General features: G+C 42.0%; 1 pseudogene; it reads left to right on the top strand.

Annotated features, from left to right (window-relative positions):
- LOC102261494 overlaps window positions 1-22,315 on the top strand; it is a 66,432-nt pseudogene that overhangs the window by 765 nt on the left and 43,352 nt on the right.

Raw genomic sequence — 22,315 nt, 5'->3', positions numbered from 1 at the left:
CCCCCCACCCCCCGCCCTCCGTCCACCATGGCCTCTTCCTGAAGGACACTGACTAGGAAAGAGTGGCACATGCGTTTCATTAGCCATACAGTTGGGTGTGACTCTCTTTCTGCTTTTCTTCTGCATCTTACTTCCAAGATAAGCACACACCATCACTGGAGGAATCTGTTAACATGTATATTCTCACTCAGTAGTCTTTTTGGGAGACGGAGAATCGGAGTGTGTCACTGGCTCTCAGGTCTGTGACCCCCACACAGGCAGCCCTGGGTTTCAGCTCAGTCCCTGAGGCGCAGTCCTTGCCAGGAGCACAGGTGCAGATCCACCTAACAGCCAATCGATGTTTTCCTTTCTTCTGCTTCCATCTTTTGTATGTATAACTCCCTTAAGCTCTTTTTGGGGAGGGATGATTGGAAAGCTAGGTAGGATCTCCTTGTAAATACCACATTGATACCTTCGGATGTTACCACTATTCGTGTATTCCACTATTCCATTTGATATTCTAGATTTAACACTGCAGTAGTGCAGTACTTACTATCCAGAGGATGATGACCAGTGGCCAGAAAGGTGTCACTGTAACTTTTCTTTTTCTTTTTTTCTTGAGTTATGTTTAAGTTTCTTAAGACATCCAGTCTCCATGGAAGCCATTATCATTCAGTTGCTGATATTTTTGGAGCTTCCTGTGCAGAGGCTGGTAAGAGCTTTTTCAAACTAATGGCACCTGAATTAGAATAACACTCACAAACACAGCTTTAAACACAAGTGGAAACTCAGCAAAACTACAGAGGCACATTCACCTGCTTCCTCAGGCAAGCAGGGCGATGGAGGATTATTTCTCTTGGGCTGAGGACGTTAGCAGCCTCTCTTGAGTACCTGTTCTTTGATACCAGTAATAATACTGAGTTCTGTTCCGTTACAGGATAGTTCTTCTATAAATGTTACTTAAGAGTTGCTTCATGTCAGAGACCCTATGGGAGTAACAAAGATAAATAAGACAAGTGCCTACTTTCCAGAGATCTAAGGCAGGCCAGAACTAACTCATTAATGCCACGAGATTTTAAATAATTTAGTTGGCCTTTAATGTATTCATCTAATAAATATTTATTAAAACACTACCATGTGCCAGACTAAAATTGTGAAAACAATAAATATAGTCCCTCCTTCAGTTGAGCTTATTAGATAACCAATCACAGGAATAAACATGTGATGGCCAATTCACATGTCATGAAGGGTAGATGGGCTTCAAGGAAGAAAAAAGAGGAATGGGGCACGGAGCTGCTCTGAGGAAGGGACGCTTCTTTCTCCGGAGACTGCAGCGTGAGGGGTTTGCTGGGTAAAGAGAGGGCAAGAGCAGACCAGGAAGAAAGGAGAGAAGGTACGGAGGCCCCCAGGCCGGAGCACACCTGTCACATCTTAGAGCTGAAGGCAGGCCAGTGGACCAGGGCTGCAAGGGAGAGGAAGAGAGCGGCGGAGTGAGGCTGGGCAAATAAGCAGAGGCAGCTTGCACCCAGCGCCTGTAGGACCTTCTATGAATCTGCACTTTCTTCCAGGTGCAATGAGAACCACATGATCCATTCTGCATCTGAAGATGCTGACTGTGACTGCAGACAGGAGAGAGGCAAGGCTGAGGGGCCCATAGGAGTTGTCAACGGGGTCATATTCATCTTCTTCAAGAAGTTTAACATTGAAGTGCTGCAAGTCAACTTGGACACAAGTGTGGTCAGATGTTTCATTCATTCATTTGATAATCTCTCTATATAAAAGCCTAAGCAACCATTCAACCATTTGACCAGTAGCTGTGATGCAAACTAACCACTAGGGGGCAGACGCTCCGACCAGTAGGTTAGCTTGCTGCTAGGATCCGGTCGATTGGGACTGGGTGAGTGGGGCTGGACACTCCCTGGAGCCCTCTCGCGATCGCTCCCTGACCCCAATCATGCACCAGTGGGGTCCCTCATTTCCTTCCTTCCTTCCTTCCTTCCTTCCTTCCTTCCTTCCTACCCTCCCTCCTTCCCTAAAATGTTAAGTGGTTCTGTGTGCTACACAGCCTATTAATAGCTTGTGAATACTCCTTTGCATGGCGATACCTTAACTACACAAACCCATGGTGAATCAAATCCATTAGTCATTAACAACTACACTGGGGTATAAATGTTACTTCCTATAAATGTTTATTATTATTATTAATTATTACCAATTTCCTGCTTTCCTCCGTGTTCTACGATCAGGTCTTCTGAGGGGATGTGAGTTGGAGAAAGAATTTTAAAGCATGTCCTCCAGTGAAGAGCATGGGGTTTGGAAATGACCTAAATCTATGCAATAAATCTTGTTATCCTTTTGGACAAGGGCAACACACTGGGTGTTGGGGGACTGGAGTTCCCATTTCCATTCACTATGTGTAAATTGTAACCTTGGGAGCATGCTTATTTTCCTCATGTGTAAGGTAAAAACATTGAATTGTGTAATCTCCAAAGCCCCACTCACCTGTAAGTTTCTTCTGTGGAAATCAACATGGGATTTGGAATCAGAGGACCTGATACTTCTGCTCACTAACCTGTGACCAGTTTCCTCATCTGAAAACACAGAGATAAGTGATGCTCTCTAGAATTGCAGACTAGCACAATTTTAGCACAATGCCTGGAATTCGGGAAGAATTAAAAGCTATTTTTTCAATGGATGATTACTTTCTATCCTGTGAAAATTAAATGAGATCAGGCATAATAAGAAATGTATATGAGCTTTCTTGTGTTGTGGGCTGGGGCTTAGTATGGCTCTTTATCCGGCATTATTTGTCAAAATGAGGGTACGTCTCAAAATTCCTCAGCATGCATTACAACAGCAGAAAGTAAGGCTAGAAAAAATGAGTGGGTATGCCAGTTAATGAGCTATTAAACTTCCCATCAGAAAGCCAGAAACTCAGAGGGAGTCCAAAATAGCAACTTCTGCATAACCAGCCAAATAATAAGCTATATTTAAGAGCCAGCAATCCATTCTTAACAGGACTGCAAGATAAACTAAACAGAAACAAAGCCAGCGTTGGCTCAGACTTCCCTGTAAGGTAACTTGATTCATCATCTTTAACATTTCCAATTTCCAGGCAACCACCTCCTAACATGGACTTGCAGGTTTGATGTGAGAATGACAAGTAGTTTAAAATATGAAAAGTTGCCTCTGCTGCAGAATATTTGTCTTAGGTTGGGATTTCTGTAAAATGGTGGCTTGGTTTCAACCTGCCAATATTATTATTATTTAAATGCCAGGGTGGTGGTTCGCTTTGGTCCCCACCCGTATCCCAGCACTCTGGTTTTTCAACTTTTGCTTTCCCATTCTTGAAAGAGTTGTAGGGGGACCCACCATAGTTTGCTCTGGTTTGATGATCAGTAGATTTCCCATGTTTTCCATGAATAATTTCTCTCATTGAGAATTACTTTGAGCTTTAGGTGGATTTCAATGTCCTCAAAAGACTAAAAAATCCTTATGTATGTGATATAATGAAAGAAAATTGCCTCCTATTTCTACTCCAGTTTATCTAGAATGAAGGCAAGTGGAAAAGCTGGAACAAAGGCTAAGCTAAGTAACACTCTGGTTCCAATATTCACTATTTCTATATTGCACCAGGAAACTTGCTGGTTGCCTCATGGAGTGGGCTGGAAATGAGAGAAGGGAAAGGTGCTGTGTAAGGGGACATGGCAAATAACAACTAGTATTTTATCAGGGAGTGGTAAGGATCAGATATTTTATTAGTAAGAACAGCAGCGAAAATAGGAGCAACACCAATAACAAAGTGACTACCATTTAACTGAGTGCCTACTAGGTGTCAGCTACTATAGAAGGTCAGTCATACATCAACTTGCTTATTGCTTACAAAAACCACAAGCAATTATCACAGGTGAGGAAATGGAGTTAAAGAGACGTTAAGTGATTTACTCAAAGTTATGTAACCAGAAAGATATAAAACTGGGAAACAGGTATGATAATGGCACCTACTTAATAGGATTGTTGAGAAGAAATAATAAGATGATGCAGGTAAATCACTTATTACAATAATCCTATATAATAAAGAGGCAATATGCAAATTGACCATCATGCCCTCACAAGATGGCTGCCTACAACTAGGCCAGCAGGGGGGTTAGTGAGGGACGACCAAATGACTGAACAAGCAGCCTGTGTGGGGCGACCAGGCCAGCGGGGGGGCCATGAGGGGTGACCAGGCTGGCATGGGGGGCAGTAAGGCAGTTGGGGGCAATTACGCTGGCACGAGGGGCAGTGAGGAGTGACCAGGCCGGTGGGGGGGCAGTTAGGAGTGACCAGGCCAGCAGGGAGAGGGCAGTGAGAGGCAATCAAGCCGGCGGGGGGGGCAGTTAGGGGTGACCAGACAGGCAGGCAGGTGAGCGAATAGGAGCCAGCGATCCAGGATCCCCTGAGGGGTCCTGGATTGAAGAGGGTACAGGCTGGGCTGAGGGGACCCCCCCGCCCCTCCCCCATGCATGATTTTTGTGCACTTGGCTTCTAGTTTCTCAATAAATGCTTTTCTTCCTACTAATGTTAGAACAATTATCCTCCAGATAAACAAAAGAGGGTGCCTCAGAGCAGGTTGTATCAAGTTCTCAAGTTGATACAACTTGAATGGTACTTTTAAGTGATATATTGTTTGAAAATAGAACAAAATGATATCAAACTACAGGGGCTCAGTTCGTTGTGCCTGCTCCTCAATTCTGCTTTGCACTGTTTGGTCACATGTTGGTCTCACGGTCACTTTAAGAAACGTTGAATGGGCCATCACGGTGTCACTGGAGGAACAAAGTGCCGTCCAGAATTTCTGTTCACGGGACCTCTCACCTCATCCTCGACTTGGCCATGCTCCCAGCATGAGGACCTGGATGTGCTCATTAGTCTGGATCTGTAAGAAGTATCATTCCGGGAAATCTTTTTGTGAGTCCTAAACCTGTCTGGATGCAATAACTTAGGACATACACGGCTCTCAGGAACTATCAGAGCTTTCTTTGACTGTGAAATTTTGATCAAATGCTAGGTGGGGAGTTTTGTACGTGACAATATCAACGCCCAGGTGGTATTGTCCAGGAGCAATTACTGCTGTTGGGAATAAAAACAAGCCAGTGACACTCTTTATTTCAGCAGTTCTCAAAAGGGATGCCACAATATTCCTAGTGTACTGTGAGTTCTTCACATGTTTCCCTTCAAATTTTGGTCAGTGTGTATGATTAATTGTTGCCACAAATGAGGGTCCATGACATGATGGCGATTTCTGCCAGATGTGAGGTTGTGCTGACTGAGACTTAGAGAAGAGCTTGGGGAGCAGAGAAAACTGCTGATAGTGAGAAGAGGCTGATCTTGGTGTCAAGTCAGCATCAAGGAAAAGCTTGGTCTCTTCCACTCAAGAACTTTGCCCTGTGGATACTTTGTGACCTTAGTCATGGAAGTAAACTGCTCTAAACCAGTTGGCATGGGATTGAAGAGCAACCAATGTTATTTCTGTAGACATTGGGAAGCATGATCCTATTTTAATAGAATTGTGCTCCTTATTACAGACTTATCTATTGTTGCTTTGAATCTCATATGTGGCTAAAATTTCTGATACTTTAAAGGTTGTTAATCACTACGTTAGCACCACAAAACCTGGTGTTTTAAATGTTGTAGGGAAAGAAACTCAGTGTTTACCCCATGAATGGGAACCTAGGACCTATGTGCTTACACATGGAATAGGCCAGACTCTCAGGAGAGCTTTGAAATTTGATGAAGTACAAAAAATATCTGAAGAATGGCAAGTTTGGAACTTCCTTATATTAAAAAATGATAAGGCCCTAACCGGTTTGGCTCAGTGGATAGAGTGTCGGCCTGTGGACTAAAGGGTCCCAGGTTCGATTCCGGTCAAGGGCATGCACCTTGGTTGCGGGCACATCCCCAGTAGTGGGTGTGCAGGAGGAAGCTGATCAATGTTTCTTATTGATGTTTCTAACTCTCTATCCCTCTCCCTTTCTCTCTGTAAAAAATCAATAAATAAAAAGTGATAAATCAAATGCTCTAAAATAACGAAGAATAATATGCAGCTAATACAAAATTGCTACACACAGATTTGAGGGGTAGAATACCAGTGATTGAACACATATTTGTTGAATAGACAAACAAATGAATTAATTAGTCAATGAATAACCCTTACCATATATACTGTGGATTTATTATGTATTATACATGTATATAATCTTATTTAAGAAAGCAGGTATTATTATGGCCATTTTGCCATTAAGGATATAAAGCCGGAAATTAAGTAACTTGTTCAAGGTAAGATAGTAAATTATGCCCAATCATCAAAATCTATTCTATCAAGCCAAAATTTAACCTTGAAAAAGTTAAACCTGGTCATGCCATTCTACCACTAAAGTTCTAAGATGGTTTTCTCATCACTCAGATCATAAAATCCAAACTGCTGAGCAGGGCCCAGAAAGTTCCACATGATCTGGCCCCTGCCCACCTCTGGGTCCTTACCTTTTTTTGCTTTGGCTTCTTCCTGTTTTTCTAACCAACCAAGCCTGTTCCTGCGCCATGCTTGCATTTGCTGTGCCATCTGTCTGGAATATTCTATGCCCAAATCTTTCCTGTTTTATGCACAAATACCACCTCTTATAAAGGCATTTAGTGGTCACCATATCTAATTGTATGTTTTATTTCTTTGCCTTAGTGTTAGTCACTGTATGAAATTTGTGTTCTGTTTACTTGTTTATTGTTTCTCACCCCCAGTAGTATGAGAGTTTTAGATTTCCTCAGTATTATCAGTGCAGCCCTAGGTTCTAAAATAATGCCTGACACATAGTAGGAACTCAAAGAATTTTTTTTAAAAAATGAATTCATCCCCTGAAGCAAAGACTGAGTGCTGGTTGTAATCCTAAAAATATTTCTTCTGTCTGGAAGATAGATTACACCTTGAAGGGTTAGGGAGGTGAAAAATAATGTCTGGGTAAAATGTTGTTACTTTAAGAAAGCACAAGATTGATCAAGGAACATAACACCCCAGCCTGTAAGAATAAGAGAGTGAAAAGATGAAGTTGAAACAGAATTGAAAGGGCTGAAAATTTGTGGTTATATTCCTGCTGGTCGGGTTAAACTTCATGATCTCAAAATGGTGCTGGTAAAATGGATTTTGGTCAAAGTTAGCTGATGACAAATTTGGCCACAGGGTCACAAGGCAAACATAATTTTCATGTAAACAACCTTTCATAGCAAGGGCAGTATCTTATTTGCGAGTGTGATTCCAATAAAATATCTTAAAGGCTGCAGAAATTTTGGCCAGACACAGAACTATACAGTCTCTAGCTAAGTTCAAGCCACCACAGAATTCAGAATATGTCTTCTGAGTGTCAACTTGTAAACCCACTTCTAAAGTTTTAGAAGATGACAAATCAATTCCCACTCCACGACTCACCCCAAGGTTAATGTATCTCTGCAGCACGATCTCCAAGATTCAGATGTAGTTTGGGATTTAACAGTTATTGTTTTGGGTTAGAAGTAAATCTAATGAAGTGTGAGCTGGATCTCATCTGACTTTGTCATTTACATTGAATTTAACACTCCCACTGAACGCCTTTCGAGTAGCCCACCTTAAATGGATGTGATCTATTTCAATGCTCATTCTTCCTCCTGATGGTTTAATACAGCTGAGTAACTCCCAGGGCTGTGGTACAAATCATCAGTGTTGCTCCCTGCTGCCAGTGCTGGGCTGTGCATGACGTAGCTGGAAATTGACCTTCACACACACCTCTCCACTTCTACCACTGATGCTCATTCCAGAGGTGATCGGGAAACCCAACAGTTAACTCTCCCCCGAGGGTCTGCCCCGCTAGCCCATGGAAGGGAGGGTCTTGGCCGAGGTAGGATGTGTGACAGATGGGAGCTGGAAACATCTGTTTCCTTTTATAATTAGAGCTGCACAGCTTTGAGAAGTCATTTAATGCTGCGAGGTAACATTATGCAGTAGTTTCTGGTTTCCATATTGGGTAGAGCATATGGGTAAGGCATAATTCACTCTGATCACTTCCATTTTCCCAGGTGAGCTGGTTACTGCCAAAGGATAAGGCATGGCTTTTATTTTACTTTTTCAAGATATTTGCATGGACTCGACTTCAATAACCTATTGCTGTCATATCCAAAGCATGGGAAGAATCGCTTTTTTCTACACCCATCCAAGTAAATGTTAGCTCATTATTTACCTAACATTATTGCATAAGCAACTGGAGAATCCAGATCTCTGTTGAGAATGAATGTGCCTATTTAGAACATGGAATGGGTAACTTTGGGCAAAATATCCTCTTTAGATTTCAGGAGATATGATATTCTCTTTGTGTAAATCAGATTAAACTATATTAATTTAAAAAGCTCTGTTTCTTCCTGATGTAGATTATGTAGTTTACTCTTCCAGGAAAACAACTACAGTTTACTTAATCAAAAAGACAGCAAAAATGGACCAAAATGTCACCCTAATTATTTATGATGAGTCTGCCATGTGCTGGGTCCTGCACTAGGTATTATAGGGAAGTCTCACAAAGTCAAGTCCTTTAAGAAATGAGACAGCTGGGTGACTTTGCCCACATCCAACTGCTGGCAGGAGCAGCACTAGGACTTGAAGCCAAGTTCTTTCTGACTCTGAAGTCCAGTGTTTTCCTGACATCCATTTGCAATCAAGGTCTGCAATCCTATCCACCAGCAATGGGCTGGCTCCCTGAAGAGAGAAGCCATTGCTGAGGTATGACCTGCAGCATCCTTCTCAGGGACTACTGCTTGGTGCAGTGGGCACCAACATACTCGGAGGGCCATCTTAATGCCCACGAGGACACTCATGTCTGTTTTATTTACCATGTTATTCCCAGCATATGGCAAGTATTAGGTGTTTGATACATAATTGGTGGCATAAGTGAATGAATGAACAAACAAGCAAATGGCTCACACAGCAGTCTAAAATATTCTCCTCTGTAGGAAGAAGTTAGATGATCAGCTTTGAGGCACATAAAGGTCAAAAGCAAGAAGCAACAAGAATACTGTTAGTTCAGGTTATTGTCTCTGCCTCAATAATTCTACAAATCTTTGCATATTTGGCTCAACCTTTCCCTTTAGAGTTCATCTCCAATGCCCACGTCCTCAGAGCTGCTTTCTCAACCCGGCCTAGAGTTTGCCTCAAATCTGGTCATGTTTTGTCCCCCATCCCTCCCTACCTTCCTGCTGGTCGCCATTTTCTCCTCTCTGACCTTGCTTTATTTTCTATAGAGCTCATCAGCAGGCTGTCCCGATTACTCATTCATTTCCTTCCTTGTGTATTGTTTGTTTTCCACCTTTAGAAAGCCAGCTGGCACCTGCTTGTTTGCACCACTGTCTCTAGGGCCCACGCACACAGTAGGCACTTAATTATATCTTGAGTCAATGGGAACAAATCCTGGAAAATGGGTTCCAATCAGGATTTCAGAGGTCAGAGTCTAAGAGGAGGGTCAAGGTCTAAGAAGCTGACAGTTAATTAACACAACAGCACACAGCTGATCCCCAGGCCTCTATACCCATCCCGCTTTCAGTTGGGGTCTTGTATCTCATCCCAAACCCTCTTTTAAAGCTACCCTGCTCTCCAGCATCTCCTCCCCATCAGACTGCTTGGAGGGAACTATTTCCATCCCTTGGCCTTTCACATTATTTATTCCTAATTGAACATGGTGGGGGTGGTGCTGGGACAGATTCAACATCGACCTCTCCTGACCACAGGTCAAAGGAGATAGAATCCAGCTGACCTGGCTGGACAGAACTGAGCCTCTCAGAGATACAGCGTTGCTCCCATGTTGATCTTTGGATCAGTCCACCCACCATCATCTTCTTCTCTCTGACCACTGCTACCATTCTGAGCCTTTCGGTGTCCTTTTATAAAATCCTCTCAAGTATTCCTTACAATCACCCCCATTTTACAGGGAGAAAACATGGAGGCCCAGAACTTGATTACTTCACACACCTCCACAGTGACCACATTTGTCTGAACCATCATTGCCTGGAATAAAAAAGTAGCCTCGTAGCATGTTTCCTTGTGGCTGCTTCAACACCCTAGAGTGATATGGCCAGCATGTAAATCAGGTTATATCATTTCACAGCTAAAAGTCTTCAGTAGCCCTCCACCATGCAAAGTAAGATGGTTAATATTACGGGTCATCTGGGCCACAGGGTGCCCAGGTATTTGGTGAGACACAACTAGGTATGCTTCTGTGGGTACTTTTTGAGTAGGGTTAACATTAGTATTGGTGGACTGAGTAAAGTGGGTCTTCATCCCTCACGGAGGGGTCCTCATCCATCCATTGAAGGCCTCAATAGAACAAAAGAGCTGACCTTCCCTGAATCACAGAGATGTCCTCCTGCCGGAATGCCTTTGGACTGAGTGAGCCCTCAGGCTCTTCCCTGCCTTCAGATTCAGACTGAAATATTGGCTCTTCCTGGGTCTTGAGCCTGCTGGTCTTGAGACTGGAACTGCACCACTGGTCTCCTGGGTGTCCAGCTTGCCAGCTGCAGGTCTGGGCACTTAGTCTGTATAATCACATGTGCCAGTTCCTTATCATCTCTCTCTCTCTCTCTCTCTCTCTCTCTCTCTCTCTCTCCACACACACACACACACACACACACACACACCGCTAGTTCTGTCATTTCTATGTCTCTCTAGAATGCTGAATAATGCACACAGTAAAAGCTCTCAGTAGGGCTTCACACGATGTATAAGCCCTTTAGAGCAGGGTCAGCAACAGGCCTGTTGTGTGTGGCTGCTTTCACACCACAGTGGCTGCTTTCACACCACAGTGGCTGGTGGCAGAGCTGAGCGGTTGACATGAAGACTGTACAGCTTTCAAAGCTGAAAATCTTACTATCTGGTCCTTTACAGGAAAGGTGTGCTGAGCCCTGCTCTAGTCTCATGCTGGCTCCTTGTCATTTTAAGAAAGGCGCAGCACTCTCCCGCCTCAGGGCCTTGGCACTTGCTCTTCTCTCTGCCTGGAAGGCTCTTCCCACAGACACCTGCATGACTCCCCCGCGCCCCCCCACCCCCAGCCTTCCTCAGGATTTTGGCCAAAAGTCATCATCCCAGAGAAGCCTTCCCTTCCCTATGCTCCCAAGTCCCTTTTCCTGCTGTCCCTTTCCCCCATCTCACTTATCATCATCTAAGTTACCAAGCATTTTATTTATTTTGATGCTCATATGCTTTTCTCCACTCAATGTAAACTCCACGTGAATGTGCTTTTGTTTTCCACTGTCGAACCACTAGTGCCATGAGCAGGGGCTGGCCGAGATGTCCAATAGAAATGCTGAATGAGCGAAGGAACCCATCTTCATCTCTTCCTAGGCTGCTGAACTTTGTCTCCTGAATCAGATACCACAGCTTGAACCACATGGTCACAGACTCAGTAGGGCTTCATATGTTAATTAGCCCATGTAAGTGCGGGTGGGCACCGAATCACACGGAATGAAATAGCAGTCTGAACAAATATATATAGAAACATATTTCATTTCCTCAGAAAACACAAAAAGGGCAAATGTACATTTCGAGCATTTAAAAACTTTTCTTTTAACTTTTTTTTATCCTTCTCCCGCTCCATAGCATGTGTCATTCCTTGCTTACTCCCCGGCTCCTTGACTTGCCCTGAAATGACCACATTGGCTTTTCCTGGTCTATTATCTTCTCATCCTCTTCTATTTGTCCAGACTATCTCAGCTCTCATCCTTTAATTCTATTTAGCAAGCAGGAGTGGCAAGAAGCAAAACAGAGGTAAACCTCAAGCACAGAGACTGTGGACAAAAATGAGTCCCATGAGGAATAGACATTTGTCTCTTTTGTTGAACAGCCACTTTGAGTCTGCCGGGCAATGCTGTGTGGTCGCTGTGCTTCCTGGGAGCAGATATTCACGGGCTTGCATGTGGTGGGCGAAGGAGGGATGGCGAGGACGTGGCGACTTTTCTCTGAGAACTTTCATTATATTCTTATTTAACTCTTTGCGTACGGTTAGGAGCCAACATATTTATGTATTTCTTTCCTGAGTGCAGTGCCATGCCCTTCTCTATAAATATGGACACAGCCATAAAGGATATACTAGCACATGAGACATCTATATCTAATATACATGACATACTGGTATATGAATCAAAATCTGTATATTGATACCTGTAATTTAGGACTTCTACAGACCCCCAAGTCAGCGATGGAGATGTTACCTATAGAAGCAGAGTCAGAGAAACAGAGCGAGTGAGAGGGAGAGAGGCAGGCCAAGACTCAGAGCTGCAGTGCTGTGGCCTGAAGGTGGGGAAGGAGCCCCGGGCCAAGGATTGCAGGCGGCCTCCAGGGGCGGGAAAGTCAGGGGAGCAGAGTTTCCCTGGAGCCTTCGCAGTGAATGTCGCCACGGACACCTGGATTTTATCCAGGAAAGTGTATTTTGGACTCCTGACCTCCGGAGCTGTCAGATAATAAGTTCACGTTGTTTTAAGCTGCTAAGTTTGTTGTAACCTGCCACAGCAGCAGTAGGAAACTGACACGGCTTCTTTGGAGTCAGAATGCTGTGGTTTGAATTCCCACTGCCACTTCCTGATCATGTATGTGTATCACTTGGCTGAGCTCTGTTTTGCCAAGCCTCAGATGCTTTCTTATGCCTAATAAAAGCACATGTCATAGGCTGCCGATCAGTAAATGCTGGGCTTGCAACATGCACTTAACAAAGATGAGCTAATAAGCCGATCCTTGACTAAAGTGCTGAGGCCTCCATAGGAACATTCCAGAAAAGAGTACATGTGGGGCATCACATCACAGCAGGTAAGCTACAGTGAAAACTTTTCTGTAGCTGTGGTCAAACATGCAGGGTAGGGAGAAGTCAAAATATGAGGTTGAAGGGGTGGGAGAGGAACAGATTATGAATGAAGTGTCCACCTCACCTGCTTCATTAGGAAGCCAAGAGAGATCTTTAAGAGAGTGAGGGCTGAGATGAGTTTGAGTATTTACAGAGATGGTTCTTTTGTGGGTAAAGAGTATAGGAATGGAGATTTGTTTGAGGGACATAAGAATTTAAAATGCCCTGAGTCTTACAAGTGATGCTGATTTGAGTGCTTACATTGTGCTAAGTATTGTGCTAGTTGTTTTCTGAAGGTTCTCTAATTTAATGACCCCAACAATCCTATAACATATTGCCTTTGATGTACAGAAGGGAACATGTATACTTAGAAATGTTAAATGACTTGTCCAAGGTCACTTGACTAGCAAGGAGTAGAGAGAGAATTCAAGTTCAAGCCTTCTGATGCCAAGGATTATTGTTTTATCTACTGTGCAATTTTTCACTTCTGTCTCTGTAATGCCAACTTATGAATAAAACTATCTTTTGATGAAGTCCTTAAAAGAAATTAGGGCTCCATGAAGAACCCTCACTCTATCCATTCAATTCCTTTCTTTCTTGATCCATACAAGAGCCAGTATCCAGTGTAATTGTATTTCTATGAGCTCATTATTGAGTCTAGCACACACATATGCTAGAGACTACTTAACAATGAACATCTTTATTGGTGCAAATTTTTGCCCTGCTCTGAGTCTGGCAGATAATAGAATAATCACTTTATTAAAGTGCATCAGAGGGAGTATCTGCCTTGCTGGGTGCAGAAGGTGTTGTGATAATGACTTGGGATCTTTCCCAATGTGGAATGGGTGAGATAAATATTAGTGAAAGGCTCTTGAGTTATGGGAATTGTATGAGGTATACTTTATTAGGAATTATTAAGAACTTGCCCACATTCAGTAATATTCCTTAAACAGCAAATGTACCAAACCCCAGATAATCAGGACAAGAAAGAAAAGTCTGAAATCTGATTTTGCACATTTAAGGCCAAAAGAAGTTGAAGAGTGACATCAAAGACAAGGGATGGCACTTGTGGTTCCTAATACAAAACAGGTAGGCTAGGTTGAAAAAAGAGATAAGGTAGAGAGTAAACATTGAGGCAGAGAGATAGGGACAACATTGTAATGGGAATTTAATGTCCAGTCTAGTGATCAGAAAGAGTTCCCAAGTCCCTTGGGCAGTAAAAGGGCTGGGTGTACCCCAGATAGGTAAATTGGTAACACCAGGACAGAGATTTATCTACTTGGTAGCTAAGCATCTCACTTGTGGAAAATCATGTAGCCATCTGAAGCTTCTCTCTTATTAAGCCAATAATTCATCTTAATAAATATTTGGTGACCAAGATTTTACTGTTATGTATAAGCTAAACACAAAGTCAGACCCAGCTGGTGGAAAACCAAGCTGAAGGAGTTGTAGGGCCTGCCTGCCTTCAAGAGCTGACAGTTCATGAGTTGTAGACATTTAGTCCCCACTTCCATCTCCCCTTGGCCCTAACTTGGAGATTTCCTCAACACATTTCTAAAACTATTGTCTCCTTTGGGCTAACCTACATAGTTGTTTTGAACAGAGAAAACACTTCTCAATCTTATGAGAAGAAATGAAATAGTAGCACATAATTTAATATGATGTACTCTTATGAAAGACATTTCAATGAAAAGGTAAGAATGTCATCTGGAAAAAGCGGTGTTTCCACATGAAATATATACATACAAAGTATTACAACATTAAAATGTGGGCATTTTAACATGGGAAATCTAAGAAGATATGTTTCTGATAGAATCAAGAAATATGGTTATAAAGGACACATAAGCTTTTGGCATCTCAGTTCCATACTCTATGGGGGACCATCCTCTCATTTTCTACATGATTTGTGCATGGCTGTCTCTGCTCTCTGAGCACAAGAAGTGCATGTAATCAGTTCCGGCCAATGTACCCCTCTCTCTGGCTGCACTGACTGGGGTTGGATACTCAACTCAAATAGGCCATTCACAGTTCTCCTTGGACATTTCTGCTGGAACTTTGGAGAATATGCATCCTCTTATACTTGAAAGTAAGAAAGTCTGATATACACATGGGAGTGTTGACTGTCATCTATCCAATTATATGGCAGGAAAAAATGAAAATGAGGCCAACACATATGAAAATAGAACTAGACATGGAGAAATAAAGGCAACTGACTGTCATCTGAGCCCCCAAAAATCTACAATTCCCAACATGTAAATATCTTCTATGCCTGTGTCCACTCATGGACTTCCAGCTACAGGAAAAAAATTGAAAGACAAAAATCACATCATCATATCAATAGATGCCCCCCCCAAAAAAGCATTCGACAAAATCCGACACACATTTTTTATAAAAACTCTCAGCAAAGTGGGAATAGATGGAACATACCTCAACATGATAAAGGCCATATATGACAAATCCACAGCAAACATCAAACTAAATGGGAAAAAAATAAAACCATTTCCCCTAAGAACAGGAACAAGACAGGGACATCCAATTTCACCACTCTTATTCAACATAGTACTGGAAGTCCTAGCCAATGGGATCAGACAAGAAGAAGAAATAAAAGGCATCCAAATTGGAAAGGAGGAAGTAAAACTCATTATTTGCAGGTGACATGATATCATAATAGAAAACCCTAAAGACTCAACCAAAAAACTACTAGATTTGGTAAGTGAATTTGACAATGTATCAGGATAAAAAATCAACACCCAAATATCAATGAATTTTTTATACACCAATACTGAATACTCAGAAAGAGAAACTAAACAAGCAATCCCATTTACCATTGCACAAAAAAATTAAAATACTTAGGAATAAACTTAACCAAGGAGATAAAAGGCCTGTATTCAGAAAAACTACAGGACATTGAAAAAAATAGAAGAAGATATAAACAAATGGAAGAATATACCATGTTCATGGGTTGGTAGAATCAACATCATTAAAATGTCCATACTATCCAAGGCAATCTACAGATTCAATGCAATCCCTATTAAAACACCAAAAGCATATTTTACAGATCTAGAACAAATACTCCAAACTTTATATGGAACCAAAAAAGACCCCAAATAGCTGCAGCAATCTTGAGAAAGAAGAACAAAATTGGAAGAATCACAATATCAGATGTAAAGTTATATTACAAAGCCACTGTAATAAAAACTGCCTGGTACTGGCACAAGAACAGGCATATAGATCAATGAAACAGAGCAGAGACCCCAGAAATCAGCCCAAGCCATTATGCTCAATTAATATTTGACAAAGGAGGCAAGAGCATACAATGGAGTCAAGATAGTCTCTTCAATAAATGGTGTTGGGAAAATTGGGCAGATACATGCAAAATAATGAAACTAGATCATCAACTTACACCATACACAAGAATAAACTCAAAATGGATTAAAGACTTAAATGTAAGTCATGAAACCATAGAAATCCTAGAAGAAACCATAGGTAGCAAAATCTCAGATATCTTTCATAACAATATGTTTATGGATACATCTCCTAGGGCAAAGGAAACTAAGGAGAAAATAAACAAATGGGACTACATCAGAATAAAAAGCTTCTGCACAGCAAAAGAAACCACCAGTGAAAGAAATGTGAGCCCACTGTATGGTAGAACATATTTGGCAATGATACATTTGATGAAGGGTTAATACCCAAAATATATAAGGAACTCATACAACTTTACAAAAGAAAGACAAACAATCCAATTGAAAAATGGGCAAAGGACCTAAATAGACATTTCTCCAAAGTGACATACAGATGGCCAAGACACATATGAATAAATGCTCAAAGTCACTGATCATCAGAGAGATGCAAATTAAAATGACAATGAGATATCACCTGAAACCTGTCAGAATGGCTACCATCAACAAGTGAACACATGATAAGTGCTGGAGAGGATGTGGAGAAAAGGGAACCCTAGCGCACTGCTGGTGGGAATGCAGACTGGTGCAGCCATTATGGAAAACAATATGGAGTTTTCAATGTTGCAGCACTTATCAGTACTTCTTATCATAGCAAAAAGAGTGAATTAAATTATAATGAGAAACTAGCAGTTTGTAGGAATTTCAAATGTGGCAAATCTTCAGTGCACAAAAATTTTCAGTGATTGTGAAAAGCAAAAGAATGGTTTGAACCTTGAAGCTTTCTCCCAACAACCAGATCAGACCCAAAACAAGCTGAGCATTTCATCCTGGAAGGAGCTTATTGAATTAATAGGACAGTCAATTAACACAATGCTCTGTTGCTTCAGGATAAAACACAAAATAGAAAAATGTGAGGCTCTTTACCAAATTGGGATCGAGCAGCCAGGGAGACTGAACAAAACATCCTTCTTTGTCTTAGTCTTAAAGAACTCAGCATGGCTTCTGCTATGGAATAACGGTGTTCTTCCTGAAGTTACTTGTGGAAGGGCTTCATTTGGAGGTAGGAACTATAAGGGGTGATTACATTTATATCTATATATAAAAGCCTAAGCGACCATTAGGACCTAACGACTAGAACGACCAGAATGACCAGAACGACTGGGACTACCTGTGGACTAGTCGCTATGATGTACACTGACCACGGGGGGCAGATGCTCAATGCAGGAGCTGCCCCTGGTGGTCAGTGCGCTCCCACAGCCAACCTCCTGCTGCTGGCCAACCTCCCGTGGCCAGCCAACCTCCCATGGTTCTTCCCCCCGGCTGTCCCCAATCACCGTCCAGGCCTAGGGACCCCACCCATGCACAAATTCATGCACTGGGCCTCTAGTAAAGTCATAAGAGTGGGTATCTGATTCTATAGAATTTGCATCATGAGAAATGACACGAGAGAGCTCACTCTCCCTCTTTGCCAAGTGAGGACACAATGAGGAGATGACTGTCTACAAGCTAGGAGGTGGGCTCTCACCAGGAAGTGCAGTGGGAGAACCTTGATCTTGGACTTCCAGCCTCCAGAACTGTGAGAAATAAAGTTTCGTCATTGAAGCTTCTCAGTCTGTGGTATTTGGTTATGGCAGCCCATGCTGACAAACATGAAGGTATTCTGTGTAGTGCTCTGGAGAGGAGGCTGTGGTGGAGACCAGCTGGGGCTCACCAAGTGGGTCTCTTCTCCTTCCCAGGCACCCAGCTGGACTGCATTTCCCAGCCTCCCTTGCAATTAGGTGGGTACTTAAACAGAACTTTGCTTCATGGAATATGGGCTGTTGTATTTTCTATCATTTACCATAATACCTCCAGACCAGATTTCAGTGCTTACTTTCTCTTCCTTGCCTGCTGGTGGGACTAGAGGCTCAAATGGAAGGTTTTATTGGCCAGACATGGCAGGGCCTCTCAAATCCCCAACCCTTGGTCTATGGATAAAATTCCAGGAGTCCATGAGTCTGGTTAGAAAAACCTTACCTCTACATTTTCATGAAACTCTAACTTAAATTTAGCATTGCCTTGTATTATGAATGTAGTCAAATAACCACAATAATTTAAGCATTACCTATGACTTTGTCACCTAGAGAAATTACAGATATTTCAAATTACATTATAGTTGTTGCACATATTTAAAATATTTTTACACCTACCATTGCTTTGAAATTACAATAGTTATTAAACCTGCTGCTAGATATTGTGAATTAATGCTTCAATAAAGAGGCACATATATTACTACATCACATGTAAAATATTTTGATTAGTGAATTTTTATATAACTTTCTTTAACTCTTTTGTATTTTATTGTTTGTGTTTTAAATGTATTATCCTGAAAAAGTGTTGACAGATGTCACCAGAATGCCCACAGGGTCCAAGGCACACAAAAGTCTCAGTGCCACTGGGAAGGAGCCTGTGGCAGGAGGGTGAAGGAAACAGTTTTTGGGTTACCCACTGAGACTTTGAGGTGTTGGTTGTATTTGTTAGTCTCTGCAAAGAAAAGGTCTACACTGTCCAAGACATGAGTGCGCAAAGGCTTTGTGGAAAGGTCAGTGAGTAAATATTTGGGCTTTGCAGGCCGCACAGCGCCTGTCACGATTATTCAACTTGGTCCTTGTGAGAAAGTAACCACAGACTATCTGTAAATAAAGGGGCTGGCTGGGTTCCACTAAAAATTTCTTATAGAATTTGAATTTCTTATAAGTTTGATATGTCACTAACATGATTCTTTAAAACTTTTTTCAACCATTTAAATATGTAAAAACCATTCTTAGCTCACGGGCCATGCAAAAGCAGGCAGTGGGCTGTAGTTTGCCAACCCTGATCCAAGACCTGGGGCACATGCTACTTTTGGAAGGATTAGGAAGTATAATTGTGCTAACTGTTGAGCTAGCTGGATCACGTCAACAATGTTTGCCTCGCTGGAGACATCCCTGAATGGCAGGCGATCTGAAGCTATTCTGCATTGTCTACTCTTCATAAATCTAAACACCATCCTAACACCACACGTCCTTAATGTTTCCAGGAGGGTTCTCTACCCTGGCTGTGCTTATTCTACATACTTTTATAAATAGTATGGGCGCGGGGGAGGGGGGCATTAAAAAACATACCGCGGCCGGGCCTCACACGGGACCCATTAAGTCAGAATCTCTGGGCTCTGAGTCTGCGCACTGGCACCTTTACAAAGCTCCCTACTGATCTCATGTACAGCCAGCGAGAGGACGCTAGTGCCCATGCGCTGAAGCTAAGGCTGATCATGCAGTGTGTCTCACAGTGGGTTGCCGGGGGAGGGGGAGAGGAGGAGAGCACTTGTCCTCTCACACCTACAAGGTCTTGGTCTTCGCTTTATTTCATTTCTCTTAGGTTTAAAATAGCACATGTCATTTTGGTTAAATAAATATAAATCATCTCTCTTCTAACACACATCACCGGGCCAGTGAGGTACCAAATATGAATGACTGGAATGTGTGGTGCCTCTTGCCCAGAGTTTGAAAACTGGCAGTTTAAGGAATGGTTTGGCCATTTATCTTTTTCATTTTTTTCTGCCTTTTCCTATTTCATTGTTTCCTCTCTCTCAGCTTCTGCCTCCATCCTTCTTTCCTCATTCCCTTCCAACATATACAGGGAGGGGCCAAAGTAGGTTTACAGTTGAGAGTACGGGAAACACAGAGTTAATAAAGCCGTTGTCATAATCATAGCCTGCAGATCTTTTTCCATAGACCAACTGTAAACCTACTTTTGCCCAACCTGTATTTGTCGACAATCTATGTGCCTACTAAGACTTTTCTCCATGTCCTGAGGTTTGTTTTGTTTTGCTTGTGTGTTGTCTTAAAAATTTTCAATTATTTTCCAGTGTTGAAAAAGGGAGATTTCCCTGAGCCGTTAGAAGAGTTACCAGGCGTCTCCACGTGGGGACAGCCAGGGAGAGCTGAGTAAGGTCCCTCACGTTGGGCAGCAGGTTCTTTCTGCTCAGCTGCATTCGGGCCACTTCCAAACACTTACATGCCCACATATCTCTGTACCCAAAAGTTTTCACCAGGTAGAAATCTGAGCTTTGACCTCCTACCCGAGTCACTTTTTAAGAAAATTATTCTATAATCTGCACTTGTCCTCTCACACTTACAATTAAGGGACAGCTTCTCACATGAGAGCGAGAGTCTGCCACCCTCTGTGTCAGTGCCTGCGAACTGCGGCTCACACGCCACACCTGGCCCACGGCTTCTATCTGTGAGTTCCTTTGTAAGTACATTCTATTGGGATACACCCTGTGCCCCTGTTCATGTGTTGTCTCTGCCTTCTTTCATGCTGTGATGGGAGAGTTTAATGGTTGACTTTGTAGGCAAAGATTTGCTAACCCATGATTTACCTGTTTGGTGTAAGAAACTTGTATACCTATACATCTGTTAAAACCTGGATGATTTCACTTTTAGCTTTTCATTCCAATGTTTCATACTATTTGCAGCCCATTAGCAACCCAGAGGGCCCTGCCTATCTGTTGGGAGGTGCAGCCTCAGGAATGGGGAACACATGCAGAGGTGTGTTACTAGCACCTATTGCTATTCTTTTAATGAAATATCTTTTCCTTTATATTAATTCCCGTCACAGCCACTTTTTTCAGTCAGTTGTTTCTTCAAAGGGTCATTAAAAGAAACATTTTACTTCCTCTTCTTATGTAAATGTTACCTTAGTCAAAGAATGAAATAATTGCTTGAGTTTTCAGCTAATTCCCACTTATCCCCAACTTCCTGGAACCATATGTGTAATAGGCACTGTGATAGATAAAAATAGCTCATGGCTGAAGGGTATTAGACCACAAACACTACTATTGCAGCTAATTTGGAACATGCTTAAGATACTATGCTTATTTTATGTCTCCAGTCAGCAGGAAAGAGATTTAGCTTATTGGGTTAGTGCAAAATGCTTGACAGTGGCAAGATACCTATCATGTGGCTTAATCCTCTCCCAGAAAAAGCTATTCTGACCTGAAAAAACTTTTTAAATGTCTCCCTTTTTATCCTCACCTCTACCTCTGCTCAACCTAAAAGGGCTTGTTACAATAAGATTTGTTCTCTATAAGGTTTTCATTTACTCTGCAATACCTTACAACTTCCTCCATCCCCGGGAATCGAAATTTTGGTGAGCTTCATGAACTGTAGTTCTAATCAAGAGAAAATATACCAAGCTATAATCCATGTCCGTTCATGCCATGAAAATATTCTGTGCAAATATTCTGTTGATTCCATCCCACATTTGTGTTTTCAGTTATACCTAGAAGGTGCCTAAGATTGTTCTCAAGACTGTGATGGGAGTAATGATAGTAATAATAATAACAATAATAATAATGCTTAGCTTTATTAAGCCTCAGTATTAAGAACCACGAAGCCAAAAGACCTAATACCTCATCCCAGCTCTACCATCACGAAGCACTGGTGACCCTGATGCTTTACTTACCTGGTTGTGTGTCCTCTATTGTGCTGTCTGAGAGCTCACCTCCAACATTACTGTGGCTTTGGATGAGCCCAAATGAGAAGCAAGAGTGTTGGAACTCCGTAAAGCACTCTATAAGGGAGAGAAGTTCTCGACTTACTGCTCAGGCAGCCCTTGGGATTCCTACTGAAGTTCCTCTCCAGTTTGCCATTAAAAGTCCTTGGCAAGTCTTCAGTAAGTTTTAATTGGCTGAAGGGCAGTTTGAGCTTAAATTGGGAAAATACATGCAAAGAATTAAAACGGTTCAAATGTGTTTACTTTCACAAAGTCATAATAAAAACTCATTGGTCATTTTGGAGGATGTTGGCTAAATACCTCAACAGTATGAAAGCTGATAAACTAAGAGAAACAAGCATTTATCACACCTTCTTATAAATCTGTTCCTGTAGATAATGATGAGGAAAATTCCTCTTTAGAGAAGTATTCCAGCTAATAAATAAAAAAGGAAGGGTGGGATTGAAAATATCACTATTTTTAACTGCTAATAAATTAATGAATCTGAGCATTGATCATCAACAACTGATAATCAATCATTGA

Source organism: Myotis brandtii, unplaced genomic scaffold (genome assembly GCF_000412655.1).
Source record: "Myotis brandtii unplaced genomic scaffold, ASM41265v1 scaffold3739, whole genome shotgun sequence".
NCBI classification, from domain to species: Eukaryota; Metazoa; Chordata; class Mammalia; order Chiroptera; family Vespertilionidae; genus Myotis; species Myotis brandtii.
The sequence above is the reverse complement of the archived record's forward strand: the minus strand, read 5'-3'. Positions and strand labels throughout refer to the sequence as shown.